This window comes from Taeniopygia guttata, chromosome 2 (assembly GCF_048771995.1).
Source record: "Taeniopygia guttata chromosome 2, bTaeGut7.mat, whole genome shotgun sequence".
Classification (NCBI taxonomy): Eukaryota; Metazoa; Chordata; class Aves; order Passeriformes; family Estrildidae; genus Taeniopygia; species Taeniopygia guttata.
In genome coordinates this window covers 72,294,319-72,312,022 of record NC_133026.1, presented here as the reverse complement: position 1 = coordinate 72,312,022, position 17,704 = coordinate 72,294,319, and the positions used below count along the sequence as shown (strand labels likewise).

The window sequence follows — 17,704 nt, the reverse complement described above, 5'->3', positions numbered from 1 at the left end:
AATACCCGTGGGGGTGTGGCAATTGCAAGGCGTCTTGGGCTACGGTGGGTGTGAGCCTGATGCCCGCTCCTATGTACCCTTTTAGGGGTGTCTAGGGCATCTACACTGGAGTGCGGATACTTGCATGTATATTCCTAGCAAAAACTAAAAGTAAGGTTAGGACTAATTCTTTTGTCTTTGGGCGTGTGTGCAACGGCCGTCTTGACATCTTCAGTGTCATGCTTTTTGTAAGCTACAAAGATGCTGTTTTTGTGGTCTGTTGGCTGATGGATATGATTGTGGTGTGTGTTTTTGTTTGATTTTTGTGGCAGTAAGGGTGGGGAGATGTAGGGGGTGGTAGGGAAAAGGAAGGGTAAGTGTTGGTAGGTTTTAGGAGTGTTTTTGTGGTTGTTTGTGGGTTGATGATGAAGTGATGATGATGATTTGTTTAGTTTATGTTATAATGGAAATATAGAGGAGTGTTAATTGAAAGTTGATGTATGAGAAGTAGTTTGGACAACGTAGGGAAAATGCAGCTGATTGTTTGATGAAAGTGATTGAAAATGTCAAGATAAAAAGAAACAAATGCGTAAAATAAGGTTTTGAATATAAGTTCCTAGAAAAAGGTAAAATAATAAGCATGTCCAGAGAGCATTAAACTATCTGCTACTTAAGAGGTAAATGGCGCGCCCTCCATGAATGGGGTCAAAGTACATCAGTATCAAGTTTGCGACAACTTATCCATCAAATCATGACATTCCAGGTGTTAGGGGATTGACATGTTCGACGGTCATGTGATGGACATGTCAAGAGGAAGATATCACCTGCTATGCTCTTGAAGGGTTTAATGAAGATATGCTAAAAAGAAATAAAATGTAGACGGTCGGTATGCCGACATAATGAGAATAGGGAGGAGTGTTCAACCGACCACTTGTATCTGTGAAGAGCAAGGAAGAAGGTTAAAGGCAAGTTACGGCCCTGAAATTACAACCAATAGCGCAAAAGAGCAAGTTGAGCTCGGCAGCTAGGGGGAAAGTACGTGCCTGAAGCCAAGAATCTATAGCACATACAAGTTGAGAAGCTCAGTTCTCGTGAGAAACACAATCAATAGATAACCAGGTCCTCTGGCTTGGGAGTGCTTGAAGGCTGTTGGACTGGCATGTTCCCTTGGAGGTGGGCGAATTCTGTAGACCTTAAGAATGTAAAGGAGTACAGGGACATTTCTCGTTCTCTAGGTTGGAGGTTGGGTATAGTAGAGAAGGTTCCAGTCTTGTGGGTGACACTTGCAGCTCAGTCATAGGTAGGATCACTTGGGCTGTATGGTACCTGAAGCAAGAATGTGCTGAGAGGGTAAATGTTGGAACATCATCTGTTTGGAGATAATGTTTGGGCTTTTGGTGGAGTGCCATAGCGTATGACATTGGATAGCCTACATTTCAGTGACTGTCTGATGGGGCAAAGAGTGTAATGCATTTTGTACATACCCTAAAAGTCAGGAGGAAAATGTGGGGGGGGGGGGAAGGGGGGGTCCCTTTTTGGAGAGGGGGCTATTCTAGGAGTTCCTGTAGTTAAATGTCCATAACAGAGGCTTTTCAGGCCGCAGATCTTAGAGAAAAGCTGGACAGGAATATATGATAGAATTTGTTTTATTTTCAGGGCTGTGCTTTGTTTTAGGGGGGTTGGCGGTAGCGTCTAATCCATCTTCTTATTATGGGGTGATAGGGTTGGTTGTAGCAGCTGTTGCTGGGTGTGGTTGATTGGTAAATTTGGAGGTTTCCTTTATGTCTTTGGTGCTGGTGATGGTTTATTTAGGGGGAATGTTGGTAGTGTTTGTTTATTCGGTTTCACTAGCGGCAGACCCTTATCCTGAATCATGGGCAGATTGGGGGGTTGTTGGGTATGGTTTTGGGATGGATTTAGTTATTGTAGGCTTCTTGTTGGGGATGTATCTGGGGTGCTGGTGGGTGAGGGGACAGTGAATAGTGGGGGTCTGTTGTCTGTTTGGTCGGATTTTAGTGGGGTGGCTGTTCTTTATTCACAGGGGGCGGAGTTGCTTTTAATTGGTGGGTGAGGATTGTTGTTGACTTTGTTTGTGGTATTAGAGCTTGTGCGGGGGTTATCTCGGGGGCTATTCGGGCTGTTTAGGGTTGTCAGAAAGTAGTTTAGTTTAAAAATGCCAGCTTTGGGAGTTGGTGATGAGGGTTTGAATCCTTTCTTTCTGAGGTGGAGAAACTCTAAGAAGGGGCGTAGTCTTCAATCTTTGGCTTACAAGACCAATGTTTTTATAAACTATTAGAGTTAATTATAGTTTCAGTAGTTTATTCTCTAGGGCGGCTGCAAGGGGGAATAAAACTAGGATGATCATGAAGTAGGTGAATGAGGCTAGTTGGCCGATGATGATGAATGGGTGTTCTGCTGGCTGGCTACCTACTCAGGTTAGTACTAGGACGTTGGCAACTAGGGCTCAGAATAGGATTTGGGATAGGGGTCGGAAGGTTATTGATCGCAGTTTGGATGTGTGGAATAGGGGGAGTAAGAATAGGACTAGGATTGAAGCGGCTAGGGCTAGGACTCCTCCTAGTTTATTTGGGATGGATCGTAGGATGGCGTAGGTGAATAGGAAGTATCATTCAGGTTTGATGTCGGGGGGTGTTACTAGGGGATTGGCAGGTGTGAAGTTTTCTGTGTGTCCTAGTAGGTTGGGGCTAGTGAAGCTAGGAGGAAGAATATTAGTGCGAAGCCTAGTATATATTTTGTGGTGTAGTAGGGGTGGAAGGGGATTTTATCTTTTAACAGTCTGATGGGATACTTAATGGGTTGTTTGAGCCTGTTTCGTGCAGGAAGGTGAGGTGAACTAGTGTGAGGCCTGCGATGACGAATGGGAGTAGGAAGTGGAGAGCAAAGAATCGTGTTAGTGTGGGGTTGTCTACTGAGAATCCTCCTCAGGCTCATTCTACTAGTGTTTGGCCAATGTAGAGGATTGCTGAGAATAGGTTTGTGATTATTGTGGCTCCTCAGAATGATATTTGTCCTCAGGGTAGGAACAACTACGAAGGCAGTTGCTATGAGGGTTAGGAGGAGGATGACTCCGACATTTCAGGTTTTTTTAATTAGGTATGAGCCATAGTAGATTCCTCGGCTGATGTGAAGGTAGATGCAGATAAAGAAGAAGGAGGCGCCGTTTGCGTGGAGGTTGCAGATTAGTCAGCCAAATTGTACGTCTCGGCATATGTGGGTGACAGAGGAGAAGGCCAGGGAAGTGTCTGCTGTGTAGTGTATGGCTAACAGCAGGCCTGTGACAATTTGCGTAATTAGACAAATGCCTAGGAGTGACCCGAAATTTCATCATGTTGAGATATTTGATCGTGTAGGGAGGTCAATTAAGGCGTCATTGATGATTTTTAATAGTTTGTGGTTTTTTCGAAGGTTTGGGGCCATTAATTGGTTCTGTGTATGGGTGTGAGGATAATTAGGATGGATAGAGCGAATGTTCCTAAGTAGGCTTTGATTTGGCCTGAGTGTAGGGTGGTGGCAGTTTTGGTTGCTATGACTTGCAGGCTGGCCAATCCTTCTGGGCCAAATATTTTGAATCAGGATAGGTTGATTAGGTGAGAGGCAATGTTTTGGCCTCCTTTTAGGGAGTTTGTTATGCTGAGACAGTGGATTAGGGGGTTAAAGAATCCTAGGGATGTGGAGAAGTTTGAGAAGGTAGTTTGTTTTGTCAGGATTAGAGTTTGGGTTATTTTTGAGATTTCTAGGGCTAAAGCAATTCCTAGGGCTGTAACCATGAGTGCTGTGATTTTAATGAATAGTGGTATGGTTGTGGGTGAGGTTTTTGTGGAGATAATGAATGAAGTGATGAGGAATCCTGCTGTAGTGCTTCCTAGTGCTAGTTGAGTTAGGGGAGAAGTTACTGCAGGGTTGTTTTCATTAATTGGGGTGAGGGGGTAATTCGAACGAAGCCAGTCTGTACTAGCACGGTTATATGGATTGTGTATACTGCAATGAAGGATGTGGCTAGTAGGGTTAGGATAAGTGCTCAAGTGTTTAGGTAGGATGTGTTTAGGCTTTCAATGATTTGGTCTTTTGAGTAGAATCCTGCTAGGAAAGGTGTTCCTATTAGGGCGAGGTTACTGATAGTGAGACAAGAGGTGGTTGTGGGTAGTATTTTTTGTAGGCCGCCTGTTTTTCGTATGTCTTGTTCACCATTGAGGCTGTGGATGATAGAGCCGGAACATAAGAAGAGTATTGCTTTGAAGAAGGTGTGGGTTGAAATGTGGAGGAAGGCCAATTCGGGGAGGTTAAGTCCGATGGTGACTATTATTAGGCCGAGTTGGCTTGAGGTTGAGAAGGAGATGATTTTTTTGATACTGTTTTGGGTAAGAGTGCATGTAGCTGCAAATAGGGTTGATAGGGCTCCCAGGCAAAGGCATAGGGTTAAAGCAGTTTGATTTTTGTTGAATAGGGGGTGGGTTCGGATTAGTAGGAAGATTCCAGCTACTACTATTGTGCTGGAGTGTAGTAGGGTGGATACGGGGGTGGGTACTTCTATGGCAGCTGGTAGTCATGGGTGAAGGCCGAATTGGGCTGATTTGCCTGTTGTGGCTAGAATGAGTCCCAGTAGGGGGAGGGTAGGGGTTTGTGATGAGGAGGAGAGTTGTTAGATTTCTCAGGTGTTTATGGTGGAAGCTAGTCATGCTATGCACAGGATGAGTCCGATACCTCCTACTCGGTTGTAGAGTACAGCTTGGAGGGCGGTGGTGTTGGCTTCTGCTCGGCCATGTCATCAGCTGATTTAATAGGAAGGATATGATTCTGACTTCTTCTCATCCAATGAATAGAACAAATAGGTTGTAGGCGAAGATTAGGATGAGTATTGCGATTAGGAAGAGTAGTAGGTAGGTGAAGAATTTTGTAATGTATGGGTCTGAGGCCATGTATCATGTTGCGAATTATAGGATGGATCATGATACGAATAGGGCGATTGGGAAGAAGGTGAGGGAGTAGAAGTCTTTTTTTAGGCTGATAGGGATTTTGAAGTTTATGATGGACTTTCATTTCCAGAAAGAAGTTAGGCTTTCTGTCCCCAAGTGGATGTAGATTATTATTGAAATTAGGCTGATTAGGAAGGAAGCCTTGACTGTGTTTGTGATGGTAGTAGGGGAGGTTTTGAGGTTGTCTGATAGCATGGGGAAGATGATGGGAGTGGATAGGGTGGCTAGGGTTAGGAGTATGAGTGTGTTCAGGACTAGTGGTAGGTCCATTACTTTCACTTGGATTTGCACCAAGGTGGATGGTTCCTAAAACCATTGGATTATTTCTATCCTTTGAAAGTAAGGGGACTGAGGTTTTATACTCAGATGCGAGAATTAGCAGTTCTTGTTGGTTTGACCTCCCCTTGGCAAGTAAGAAGGGTTTAACTTCTGTTTTTAGAGTCACAGTCTAATGTTTTGGTTGAAACTATACTTGCATATGGGTACGCCGGAGATAAGTTCGGGTTTGAGGATTAGTAGTATTATGGGGATTTTGTGTAGGGCTATGAGGAGATGTTCTCGTGTGGAGGAGTTTTGGATTGATGTAATGTGGGATGGGAGTGCTCCTCGCTGGGTTATTATGAGTATGTAGAGGATGTATGAGGCGGTGAGTAGGATTGCGGATCCTGTAAGAATGATTGTGAAGGAGGATCAGTTGAAGAGTGCGATTACAATGGTTAGTTCTGCTATGAGGTTTGTTGGTGGTGGTAGGGCGATATTTGTTAGGTTGGCTAGAAGTCATCAGGTGGCTATAAGTGGTAGGAGGGGTTGTAGGCCTCATGGAGTAGTAGGATTCAGCTGTGGGTTCGCTCATAATTGGTGTTGGCTAGGCAGAATAGTATTGAGAAGGTTAGTCCGTGTGAGGTTATTAGCATTATTGCGCCTGAGAATGCTCATTGGGTTTGGATTATTGTTGTGGCTATGACTAGACCTATGTGGTTGACTGATGAGTAGGCAATGAGTGATTTTAGGTCGATTTGTCATAGGCAGATGGCGCTAGTTATTAGTGCTCCTCATAGTGCTAGGGTGATGAAAGGGTAATGGAGGTTATTTGATGATGGGTTTACTAGGATGGTGATCCGTATAATGCTGCATCCTCCTAGTTTCAGGAGTAGGGCAGCTAGTAGTATGGAGACAGCGATTGGGGCTTCTACGTGGGCTTTAGGAAGTCAAAGGTGTAGGCCATACAGGGGGGCTTTTACTATGAAGGCTAGTAGGAGAGCTAAACTTGCGGTTAGGCCGGATCAGGAGTTGTTTAATGTAGGGTGTGAAAGTTTGAGTATTGGGAGGTATAGTGTGCCAATTTGGTTTTGTAGGTCAAGGATTGCAATTAGCAGGGGTAGTGAGCTAGCGAGGGTGTAGAATAGAAGGCAGATGCCAGCATTTAGGCGTTCTGGCTGGTTGCCTCATCATGTGATGAGGATTAGGGTTGCTTTGAATGCAATGTAGAATAGTATTAGTTCTGAGGCTGAGAAGGCTAGGAGGATGGATAGTTGGGCTAGGATGATTGTTGTAGTGAAGATTCATTTGTGGATGCTGGGTTCTTGTTCTAGGTGGTTTTGGCTTGCTATGATTATGAGTGGTAGTAGTCAGCACGATAGGACTAGTAGTAAGGAGGAGATTTGGTCGATGGAAGTTCAGGGGGTTAGGCCTTTGCTTGGGTAGTATGTGGGGATGAGTCATTGAAGGCTGATACTGGCGATTAGGAAGCTGTGCAGGGTGATGTTAGTTCATAGGTGTTTGTGTGTGGATAGGAAGGTCAGTGGAAGGAGTATTGTAGTTGGAATGATGATTTTTAGCATTGTAGGAGGTTGAAGTTGTGTAGATGGTCGGAGCTGTGGGTTCGGGTGGAGGCTACTAGTAGGGCTAGTCCTGTGCCTGCTTCGCAGGCAGAGAATGTTAGTATGAGGATGGGTAGAAGGGTAGAGGATGTTGATTGTATTTGGATTGGTCATATGGCTAGGGCAATATACATGGATAATATTATGCACTCTAGACATAGTAGGGCAGAGATTAGGTGGGTGCGGTGAAAGGCTAGGCCTAGGCTACTTAGGGTGAAGGCTGAGGAGAAATTTGGGTGGAGGTAGGACATAAAGAAAGCTATAGGGTTGGAGCTATAATCTGTTGAGTTGAAATCAACTGTCTTAGTTAGACTAACTTTCTGTTATTCTGCTCAATCTAGTCCTCCTTGGGCTCATTCATATATGAGCCCTAGTGTAAGTAGGAGGATGAGTGTGAAGGCTCATACTAGGATAGTGGTGGGGGATTGAAGTTGGACTGCTCATGGTAGAGGGAGTAGTAGGGTGATTTCTAAGTCAAATAGCAGGAATAGGATGGCTACTAGGAAGAAGCGGATTGAGAATGGTAGTCGAGCGGATCGTAGGGGGTTGAATCCACATTCGCATGGAGATAGTTTTTCTGGGTCTGGGTTTATTTGGGCGAGTCAGAAGTTTAATGTGATTAGGATAAATACTTAGGGTCATGGATAAGGTGAATATGAATATGATTATGTTTATTGCTCTTCTCTGGGTTTAAACCAGATTTTAAGGATTTGAAGTCGATTGTAATTAATATACTAGAAGAGCAAGATCCTCATCAGTAGATAAAGATGTATAGGAACAGTCAAACGACGCCTACGAAGTGTCAGTATCATGCTGCTGCTTCAAAGCCAAAGTGGTGACTTGGTGTGAAATGGAATTTAATTAGGCGTAGTAGGCATACTAGAAGGAATGTGGATCCAATGATTATGTGTAGGCCATGGAATCCGGTGGCAACAAAGAAGGTTGAGCCGTACACTCCGTCAGCGATGGAGAAGGGAGCTTCATAGTATTCTATGGCTTGGAGGGCGGTGAAGTAGAATTCTAGGAGGACTGTTAGGGTTAGGGTGTGGATTGCTTGTTTTCGATTGGCTTCTGTGATGCTGTGGTGAGCTCATGTAACGGTGACTCCTGAGGCTAGGAGGATAGCGGTATTTAGAAGTGGGACGTCTATAGGGTTTAGTGGTTTAATTCCGACGGGTGGTCGTTGTCCTCCTAGTTCTGGGGTGGGGGCTAAGCTTGAGTGGAAGAAGGCTCAGAAGAAGCCTAGGAAGAAGGCTTCTGATGTAATGAAGAGGGCTATTCCGTATCGCAGGCCTTTTTGGACGGTGGGGGGGTGGTGACCTTGGAATGTGCTTTCTTGTACGATGTCCCATCATCTTTGGAATATGACTAGGATGGTGGAGAGTAGGCCTAGGATTAGGAGTTGTGGGGAGTTGTAGTGGAATCATATTGTTAGTCCTGAAGTGGTTAGGAGGGCGGCAGCTGCTCCTAGAATGGGTCGTGGGCTGGGATCTACTATGTGGTAGGAATGTGCTTGGTGAGCCATTGAAGGTAAATGTTTTTTTGTAGGTAGAGGCTTAGTAGTAGAACAAAGACGTAGGCTTGAATTATTGCTACTGCCACTTCTAGGATGGTTAGTAGGAAGAAGACTAGTAGGGTTAGAAGGGAGACTGCTGGCATTGTTGTGGATAGGGCTATTGCGGCTGTGGAAATGAGTTGGATTAGTAGGTGTCCTGCTGTGAGGTTGGCTGTTAGCTGTACTCCCAGGGCTAGTGGTTGGATGAGTAGGCTTGTTGTTTCAATTAGGATGAGGGCTGGGATTAGTGGTGTTGGGATTCCTTCTGTTAGGAGGTGTCCTAGGGAGGCAGAGGGTTGGTTTTGTAGTCCTGTTTGGAGGGTGGCGAGTCACAGGGGGAAGGCTAATGCGAGGTTTATTGATAGTTGGGTGGTTGGGGTGAATGTGTAGGGTAGCAGTCCTAGTAGGTTAATGAGGAGCAGGAAGATTATTAGGGATGTTAGGATTAGGGCTCATTTGTGTCCTTTTTTGTGTAGTGGGGTTATTAATTGTTTTGTGACTAGATTGATGAATCATAGTTGGAGGGTTGAGAGTCGGTTAGTGATTCATTGGTTATCTATGGAGGGTAGTAGTAGGGCTGGGAATGTTATTGAGATGAGGATCAATGGGATTCCTAGGAGGGATGGGCTAGAGAATTGGTTGAAGAAGCTCAGGTTCATGGTCAGGTTCAGGGAGTGGTGTTTGGTGTAGTATGAACTTTACTAGATGGAGGATTAGTTGATATGAATGTTAGGATTTTAGGTTGGATGATCATGGAGAAGATCAGTCATGAAATGAGCATGATAAAAAGATAAAAGGGTTTGGGTTTAGTTGAGGCATATCATTAAGGACTGGCGAGTGGGGTGGATTCTGCTACAATTGGTATGAAACTGTGGTTGTCTACGCAGATTTCTGAGCATTGTCCATAGAAGACTCCTGGTTGGGACGCAAATAGGGAAGTTTGGTTTAGGCGTCCTGGGATTGCATTGGTTTTCATGCCCAGGCTTGGAACAGCTCATGAGTGAAGTATATTGTTGGCGGTGACGATGACTTGAATGGTGGAGCTTGTGGGGATTATGGTCGACTCGATGGTCGACTTCTAGTAGGCGGAAATGTCCTAGGGGTAAGTCTGTTGTGGGAATTACGTAGGAGTCGAATGCTAGGTTCTTGAAGTCAGTGTATTCATAGGATCAGTATCATTGGTGGCCGATGGCTTTTAGGGTTAGGTCTGGTTCGTTGATCTTGTCCATCATGTAGAGGATTCATAGGGATGGCAGAGCTAGTATGATTAGGACTATAGCTGGAAGGATTGTTCAGACGAGTTCGATTGCTTGTGCATTGACTGTGTTGGAGGTTAGTTTTTCTGTGAGTATGAGGGTTAATAGGTAAAGGACTAAGCTGCAGATTGCCAAGGCGACCATTAGTGCGTGGTCATGGAATCCTATGAGTTCTTCTACAATAGGGGATGAGGCATCTTGGAAGTGAAATTGTGAGTGGTTTGCCATGGTTGGGTGTGGAGATGCACCGGGGTTTCACCTGTAATTTAGTCTTGACAAGACTATGTAATTATTCTACTAGCACCTCTTTATGAGAAAGAAGCATAGGTGGTTTATGCGGTTGGCTTGAAACCAACATATGGGGGTTCGATTCCTTCCTTTCTTGGACTTGGACGAAGGCTGGTTCTTCGAATGTGTGGAAGGGTGGCGGGCAGCCGTGAATTCATTCAATGTTGGTGCTTGTTAGTTCTGGTTGTAATACTTTTTGTTTTGATGCAAAGGTTTGTCAGATAATGAATACTAGTATGATTACGGCTGTTAGGGAGATGACTGAGCCTACTGATGAGATAGTGTTTCATAGTGTGTAGGTGTCTGGGTAGTCCGAGTATTGTCGTGGCATGCCAGCTAGGCCTAAGAAGGGGGGGAAGAACGTTTGGTTTACTCCTACGAATATTACTCTGAAGTGTACTTTGGCTCATGTTGAGTGAAGCGTATATCCTGTGAATAGGGGGAATCAGTGGGTGAATCCTGTCAGGATTGCAAATACCGCTCCTATTGATAGGACGTAGTGGAAGTGGGCTACTACGTAGGTGTCGTGTAGGGCAATGTCTAGTGAAGAGTTAGCTAGGACGATTCCAGTTAGGCCTCCAATGGTAAATAGGAAAATAAATCCTAGGGCTCATAGTATTGGTGGGTCTCACTTGATTGTTCCTCTGTGGAGTGTTGCTAGTCAGCTGAATACTTTGATGCCAGTTGGGATGGCAATGATTATAGTGGCGGATGTGAAGTATGCTTGGGTATCTACGTCTATTCCTACTGTAAATATATGGTGGGCTCAGACGATGAATCCTAGGAATCCAATGGATAGTATATCTCATACTATTCCCATATAACTGAATGGTTCTTTTTTTCCTGCGTAGTAGGTTACAACGTGGGAGATGATGCCGAAGACTAGTAGGATTAAAATGTAGACTTCTGGGTGATCAAAGAATCAGAAGAGGTGTTGGTATAGTACTGGGTCTCCTCCACCTGTGAGGTCAAAGAATGTTGTATTTAGGTTGCGATCTGTGAGAAGTATTGTGATCCCGACGGCAAGAACAGGATGTGATAGGAGTAGTAGGACTGCAGTGATTAGGAGGGTTCATACGAATAGGGGGGTTTGGTATTGTGATAGGGCGGGTGGTTTTATGTTGATTGCTGTTGTGATGAAGTTGATTGCTCCTAGGATTGAGGAAATACCTGCTAAATGTAGTGAGAAAATTGCTAGGTCTACTGAGGCTCCGGCATGGGCTAGGTTTCCGGCTAGTGGGGGGTACACTGTTCAGCCCGTTCCGACTCCTGCTTCGACTGTTGAAGATGTTAGTAGTAGGAGGAAGGATAGAGGGAGGAGTCAGAAGCTTATATTGTTTATTCGTGGGAATGCTGTGTCTGGGGTTCCAATTATTAGGGGTACTAGTCAGTTTCCGAACCCTCCAATTATGATTGGTATAACTATGAAGAAAATCATTATGAAAGCATGGGCCGTGACAACAGCATTGTACACTTGGTCGTCTCCTAGGAGGGCCCCAGGTTGACCTAGCTCTGCTCGAATGAGGAGGCTTAGGGCGGTGCCCACTATTCCGGCTCAGGCACCGAAAATTAGGTATAGGGTTCCGATTATCTTTGTGGTTGGTTGAGAATAGTCATCGGTTAATGAATGTCACAAGTAAGATGGCTGAGTGTATAAGCGTTAAGCTGTAGTCCTTTTTACCGAGGTTTGGTTCCTCTTCTTATCAGCCCTGTGGTGAAATTCATAGTGAGTTTCAAGCTCATTGATGTGCATTAATCGTGTGCCGGGGTCTATAGGTAGAAGCCTGTTGGTTTGGGCATATATCTGTTAACTATACCATTGTGGGATCAAAGCCCATCTGCCTAGTGAGTAGGTAAGGTCCTAGCTTAATTAAAGTGCCCAAGTTGCATTTGGGAGATGCAGGGTAATGTCCTGCGGACTTTAGCAGAAACTAAGAGGGTTTAACTCTTGTTTAAGGCTTTGAAGGCCTTCAGTTTAAGTGATCCTAAGTTTCTTAGACAATGGTGAGGATTATCGGAGCGATTGGGAGGAGGGTGATGGATAGGGAAGTTAGGATGGCAATTAGCATGTTGGTTGGTTTGTTAAAGCGTCATTGTTTTATGTGTGGGGGGAGTGTGATGGTTGCGCAGTATGCAAGTCAGAGGTAGAAGAATAGCCCTAGTAGGGATAGCAGGGAGATGATTGTGGCTGCTGGGGCTATGTCTTGTTTGGTTAATTCTTGGATGATGAGTCATTTTGGGAGGAATCCTTTTAGAGGGGGCAGTCCTGCAAGGTATAGTAAGATTAGTAGTAGTGTTGCGCTTAATGATGGGGCTTTTGTTCATGCAGTTATTAGGGTTGATAGTTTTAGGACTTTGATTGAATTTAGGGTTAGGAATTCAGCTGCAGTTATTAGTGTGTAAAGGTAGAAGTTGAGGAGGGTGCGTTTGGAGTTGTGTGTAATGATAATGGCTATTCATCCTAGATGGGAGATGGATGAGAAGACTAGGATTTTTCGGGTTTGTGTTTGGTTCAGTCCTATTCATCCTCCTAGGACTGCTGAAAGGATGGCTATGGTAACTAGGAGGGTGGGGTTTAGGGAGGGTGAAGTTATAAAGAGGAGTGTTATGGGTGGAAGTTTTATGGCTGTGGATAAGATAAGTCCAGTGGTAAGGGGAGAGCCTTGTAGTACTTCTGGGAATCAGAAGTGGAAGGGTACCAGGCCCAGTTTTATTGCAATTGCGGAGGTTAGGATTAGGCAGGATACTGGATGAGTTAGTTGGGTGATGTCTCATTGTCTGGTGTGTCATACGTTGGTTATGCTGGAGAATAATACTAGGGCTGAAGCAGCTGCTTGGGTTAGGAAGTATTTGGTTGCAGCTTCAATGACCCGAGGGTGGTGGGATTTTGAGATTAATGGTAGGATGGCAAGTGTGTTGATTTCTAGCCCAGTTCAGGCTATAATTCAATAGTTGCTTGAGATTGTAATGGTAGTGCCTAATAGGAGACTGGTAATGAAGACTAGTTTTACTTGGGGGTTTATTAGTAGGGGAAGGGGTTGAACCATCATTTTCAGGGTATGGGCCCGATAGCTTGTTTAGCTGACCCTACTAGAAAATAATATAAAGGAAGTATGGAGGGTTTGGATTTCTCTAGTGTAGGTTCGATTCCTACTTTTCTAAGTGTTAGGAAATGAGAGGGCTGGTGTACCTCTACGTTCACTTTATCATAGTGACCCTTAAGTATTCAGGCACATTTCCGGTCGTCTTAGGTATGGGGGTAGGCCCGCATAGCAGATTGGTATGCTGATGTGTCATAGGCATAGGGCTAATGTGAGTGGGAGGAAGTTTTTTCATAGTAGGTGTATTAGTTGGTCGTATCGGAATTGTGGGTAGGAGGCATGGTTTCATAGAAATCCTGCTGATAGAAGGAGTACTTTTGTTGCTAGTACTACTGGAAATAATTCTTGTTGGGGGTTAAGGAAGCTAGGGTTAGAGAATAGGATGGTTGTTAGTGCGTTTATTAATATAATGTTGGCATATTCAGCTAGAAAGAATAAGGCGAATCGGCCTGCTGCATATTCTACGTTAAAGCCGGAGACTAGTTCAGATTCTCCTTCTGTTAGATCAAATGGGGCACGGTTTGTTTCGGCTAGTGTGGACACATATCATATTATGGCTAGGGGTCAGCATGGGAAGATGAGGTAGAGGGGTTCTTGGGTGACTGCTAGGGTACTTAGGGTGTAGTTTCTGCTGAGGAGGATGACAGATAGAAGGATAATCGCTAAGGTTACTTTGTAGGAGATTGTTTGGGCTACTGCTCATAGTGCTCCGATTAGGGCATATTTTGAGTTGGAGACCCATCCTGATCATAAGATGGAGTACACTGCTAGGCTTGATATGACTAGTAGGAATAGTACGCTTAGGTTTAGGTCTGCTAGGGAGAATGGCAAGGGGAGTGGTATTCAGATTGAGATTGCTAGGAGAAGGGCTAGTATGGGCGTTATGATAAATAGAATTGGGGAGGATGTTGATGGTCAGATGGGTTCTTTGATAAATAATTTGATGCCATCTGCTAGGGGCTGTAGAAGTCCGAACGGGCCGACGATGTTTGGGCCTTTTTGGCTTTGTATGTAGCTTAGGATCTTACGTTCTACTAGTGTTAGGAAGGCTACTGCGATTAGAATTGGGAGCGCATAGGAGAGGGTTATGATGAGGTTAATTAGGAGGGGGGTAGTTAGTCATGGGGGTTGGTTTGAAGCTAGGGAGAGGATTTGAACCTCTGAGTTAAAGGACTTAAGCCTTTTGCATTTTCCGAGCTCTGCCACGCTAGCTGGTCCTTTTCTTGGACGTGGGGGGGTGTGATAGCTTTTCGTAATTTAGTTGTTTTCATTACTTAAGGCAAAGGCTTGCTTGTGGCATTGGCCTCACTTTTCCTATCCTTTCGTACTGGGAAGAGTTCATCATAGATGGAAACCCACCTGGATTACTCCGGTCTGAACTCAGATCACCTAGGACTGTAAATCATTGAACAAACGAACCCTTAGTAGTGGCTGCACCACTAGGATGTCCTGATTGAATATCGAGGTCGTAAACCTCTCCGTTGATATGGACTCTTGGAGGAGATTGCGCTGTTATCCCTGGGGTAGCTTGGTCCATCGATCAATTATATTGGGTCTGGATGCTGTTAGCACGTTGAGGGGTTGCTCTTAGTTTAGAGTTATGGTCTAATTTTTGGAGGCTTTCTTTTACTCCAAGGTCACCCCAACTGAAAAACACGTACCAATCTCTTATGTGTCAGTGAACCCAGTGGGTGTGTATGTGATATATGGTGGTCGTTGGTTTTGAAGTTCCACAGGGTCTTCTCGTCTTATGGGTTTATCCCTGCTTTTGTACAGGGAGATCAATTTCACTGATTGCCTGTAAGAGACAGTTAAGACCTCGTTTAGCCATTCATACAAGTCTCGATTTATGGGACAATTGATTGCGCTACCTTTGCAAGGTTAGGATATACTGCGGCCGTTAAACGTGAGTCACTGGGCAGGCATCACCTTCAATACTTGTTTGTTGGTTTGCTGAAGGCTATGTTTTTGGCAAACAGTTGGGCCTTGACGTTTTTGCCTAGTTCCTTTTACAGGTTTTAATCTTTCTTAATGGACGCTCCTCTGTCGGGTTAACAAGATACTTAATACTCTTGTTTGATTTGTCATATATTGGTGGTTTGTTAATAATGTATAGATGTAAGCTTGCGTTGTAGAGGCAGGACCCTGGTTACTCATTCTAGCATTAATTCTCCTATTTGTATATAGCTTGGCCTGTTAGTGGGGAGGTAGTCATAAGGTTTTTATATTTTTTAGGTACGGAGCTTTAACGCACTCTTTGTTGATGGCTGCTTAAGGGCCCACAGTAAGGTCATATGTTGTTATTTATCCGCTCATAGAGATTGTATTCTTTTTTAAAGGAGCTGTACCTCCTTCAAATAGCCCTTAATTCGTTTCATTAGGGTTCGTGAGTTTCCTTGGAGAAGAATTAAGAGTGAACTTAGATTAGTTTCACAGGCAACTAGCTATCACCCAGCTCGATTGGCTTTTCACCTCTACTAACAAGTCATCCCACTCTTTCACCACAGAGACGGGTTCACTCTAATAGCTGCTCATAAGTAGCTCGCTTGGGTTTCGGGGTGGCAAACTTAAATTCATTTTGCTTGGTTTTTCTTGCTAGACCATGATGCAAAAGGTACAAGGGTTGATCTTTGCTGTTTATAGCTTAGTTTTCATTATTATTTCATCTTTCCCTTATGGTACGTAGTCTCTATCGCTCCAATGGTGTCTTTTCTATCGCCTATACTGGGACTAGTAAATGCTTTAGTTGGGTGTAGGGAGTAGCTTTGTTATTCCAGGTCATGTAGATTGGGCTAGTTTGGCATTAAGACGATCTGGTGTTAGCAGATATTTTTCAGGTGTAAGCTGAATGCTGTTGTTTAAGCTACGTCTTGGTAGTCTAAGTGCACCTTCCAGTACACTTACCTTGTTACAACTTACCTTATCTTTGGCTGAATAACTTATTAATTTATGGGGGGGGGGGCGCCTACGAGGAGGGTGACGGGCGGTATGTACGTGCCCCAGGGCCGGCTTAAAGAGGGCTCAGCTGTCCCACTTTATTGCTAAATCCACCTTCCAGGGACATCATCAAGTCCAGCTGCCTGACTACTTCAGGGCTAGCCAAAATAAAAAGCATTGTATTAAGGGCATTGTCCAAATGTCTTTTAAATACTGACAGGCTTGGGGGATTGACCACCTCTCTCAGGAGCCTGTTCCAGGGTTTGATCACCCACTGGATCAAAGAAATGCTTCCTCATGTAAAGTCTGAACCTCTTCTGCGGAGCACAGCTTTGAGCCACTCCCACATGACCTGGCACTGGGTCCCCGGGAAAAAAGGTACCTTTTCTCCTTCCTTGCCTCAGAAAGTTGTAGAGAGCAGTGAGGTTGCCCCTCAGCCTCCTTCTCTCCAAACATGAAAACCCAGTGTCCAGGGCTGCTCCTCACAGAACACCCTGCCAACCCCTTCCACAGCTTTGGTGCCTTCTCTGGATTCATTCAGGGACTTTCACAACCTTTTTAAATTATGGGGCTCATAAGCACACAAAACACTCAGGGTGAGGCCACACCAACACCAAGCACAGCAGGATAATCTCGTCTTTGAAGTGGCTGGTGAAGCTGTATTTGATCCATCCCAGGATGTGGTTTGCCCCCTGGGCTGCCCGGGCTCACACTGCTGACTCTTGTTGAGCCTCCTGCCAGCCAGCACCCCCAGATTCATCCTGCAGGGCTGCTCTCCAGCCACTCCTCATCCAGTTTAGATTTTTGCCTGCCATTACTCCTTCCTATGTGCAGAATCTGACATTTATCCTTGTTCAATTTCATGCCACTGATGTTTGCCCAAATACTCCTGGATACCCAGATCCCTCTGCAAGGCCTTTTGTCCCTCAGGAGTGCAAGCAGCACCTCCCAGTTTGGAATTATCAGCAAACTTGTTCATGGTGCGTTCAATTTCTGCATCCAGATCACTGAGAGATCTATTGAACAGAACTGGCCCTAGAATGGAGCCCTGAGGAACACCCCTGGTGACCAGTCACCAGCCAGATGTGGCCCTGTCCACTGCAACCCTTGAGCTCTGTCCTTCAACCCAGTGCACCATGAACCCACTCATCCCACAGCTGGAAAAGTTGTCCCAAAGGATGCTGTGAGGTACAGTACCAAAAGCCTTACAAAAACCCAGAAAAACCACATCCACTGCATTCCCTTCATCTGCTGGGCAGGTGACCTTATTACAGGATACTAAATTATTTAAACTCGACTTTTTTAATGCATCTGCATTGACTATGACTGATGATTGCAGTGTTCTTTAAGTGTAGTGATAGGACAAGTCCTAAGTTTTAAATTAAAAGAGAGTAGATTTACATTAGATATAAGGAATAAATTGCTCCATCAGAGTGGTGAGGCACTGGCACGTTGTCCAGAGAAGCTTGTCCAAGATGCCCTATCCCTGGAAGTGTTCAAGGTCAGGTCGAATGGAGCTCTGAGCAACCTGCTCCAGCAAAACGTGTCCCTGCCTATGGCAAGGGGCTTGGGCCTAGATAATCTTTAAGGTCTCTTCCAACCCAAACCATTCAGTGATTCTGCTGCATTCTAGGGCAACCTCCCCTTGCTGATTTTCTTTACCTCCCCATTAACTACTGGAATTAAATTTTCCGTATTTCTGGTAGAATTCTCT

The 17,704-nt window shown here is 44.7% G+C and overlaps 1 protein-coding gene and 1 pseudogene across 2 annotated transcripts in view; both read right to left on the bottom strand.

The window, feature by feature from the left end:
- RBFA (ribosome binding factor A) overlaps positions 1-17,704 on the bottom strand; it is a 399,231-nt gene that overhangs the window by 372,350 nt on the left and 9,177 nt on the right. The gene's annotated exons all lie outside the window — the stretch shown is intronic.
- LOC116807842 (NADH-ubiquinone oxidoreductase chain 2-like) lies at positions 11,947-15,921 on the bottom strand (annotated as a pseudogene). The gene has a single exon (XR_004367037.3). The product of XR_004367037.3 is annotated as an NADH-ubiquinone oxidoreductase chain 2-like (transcript).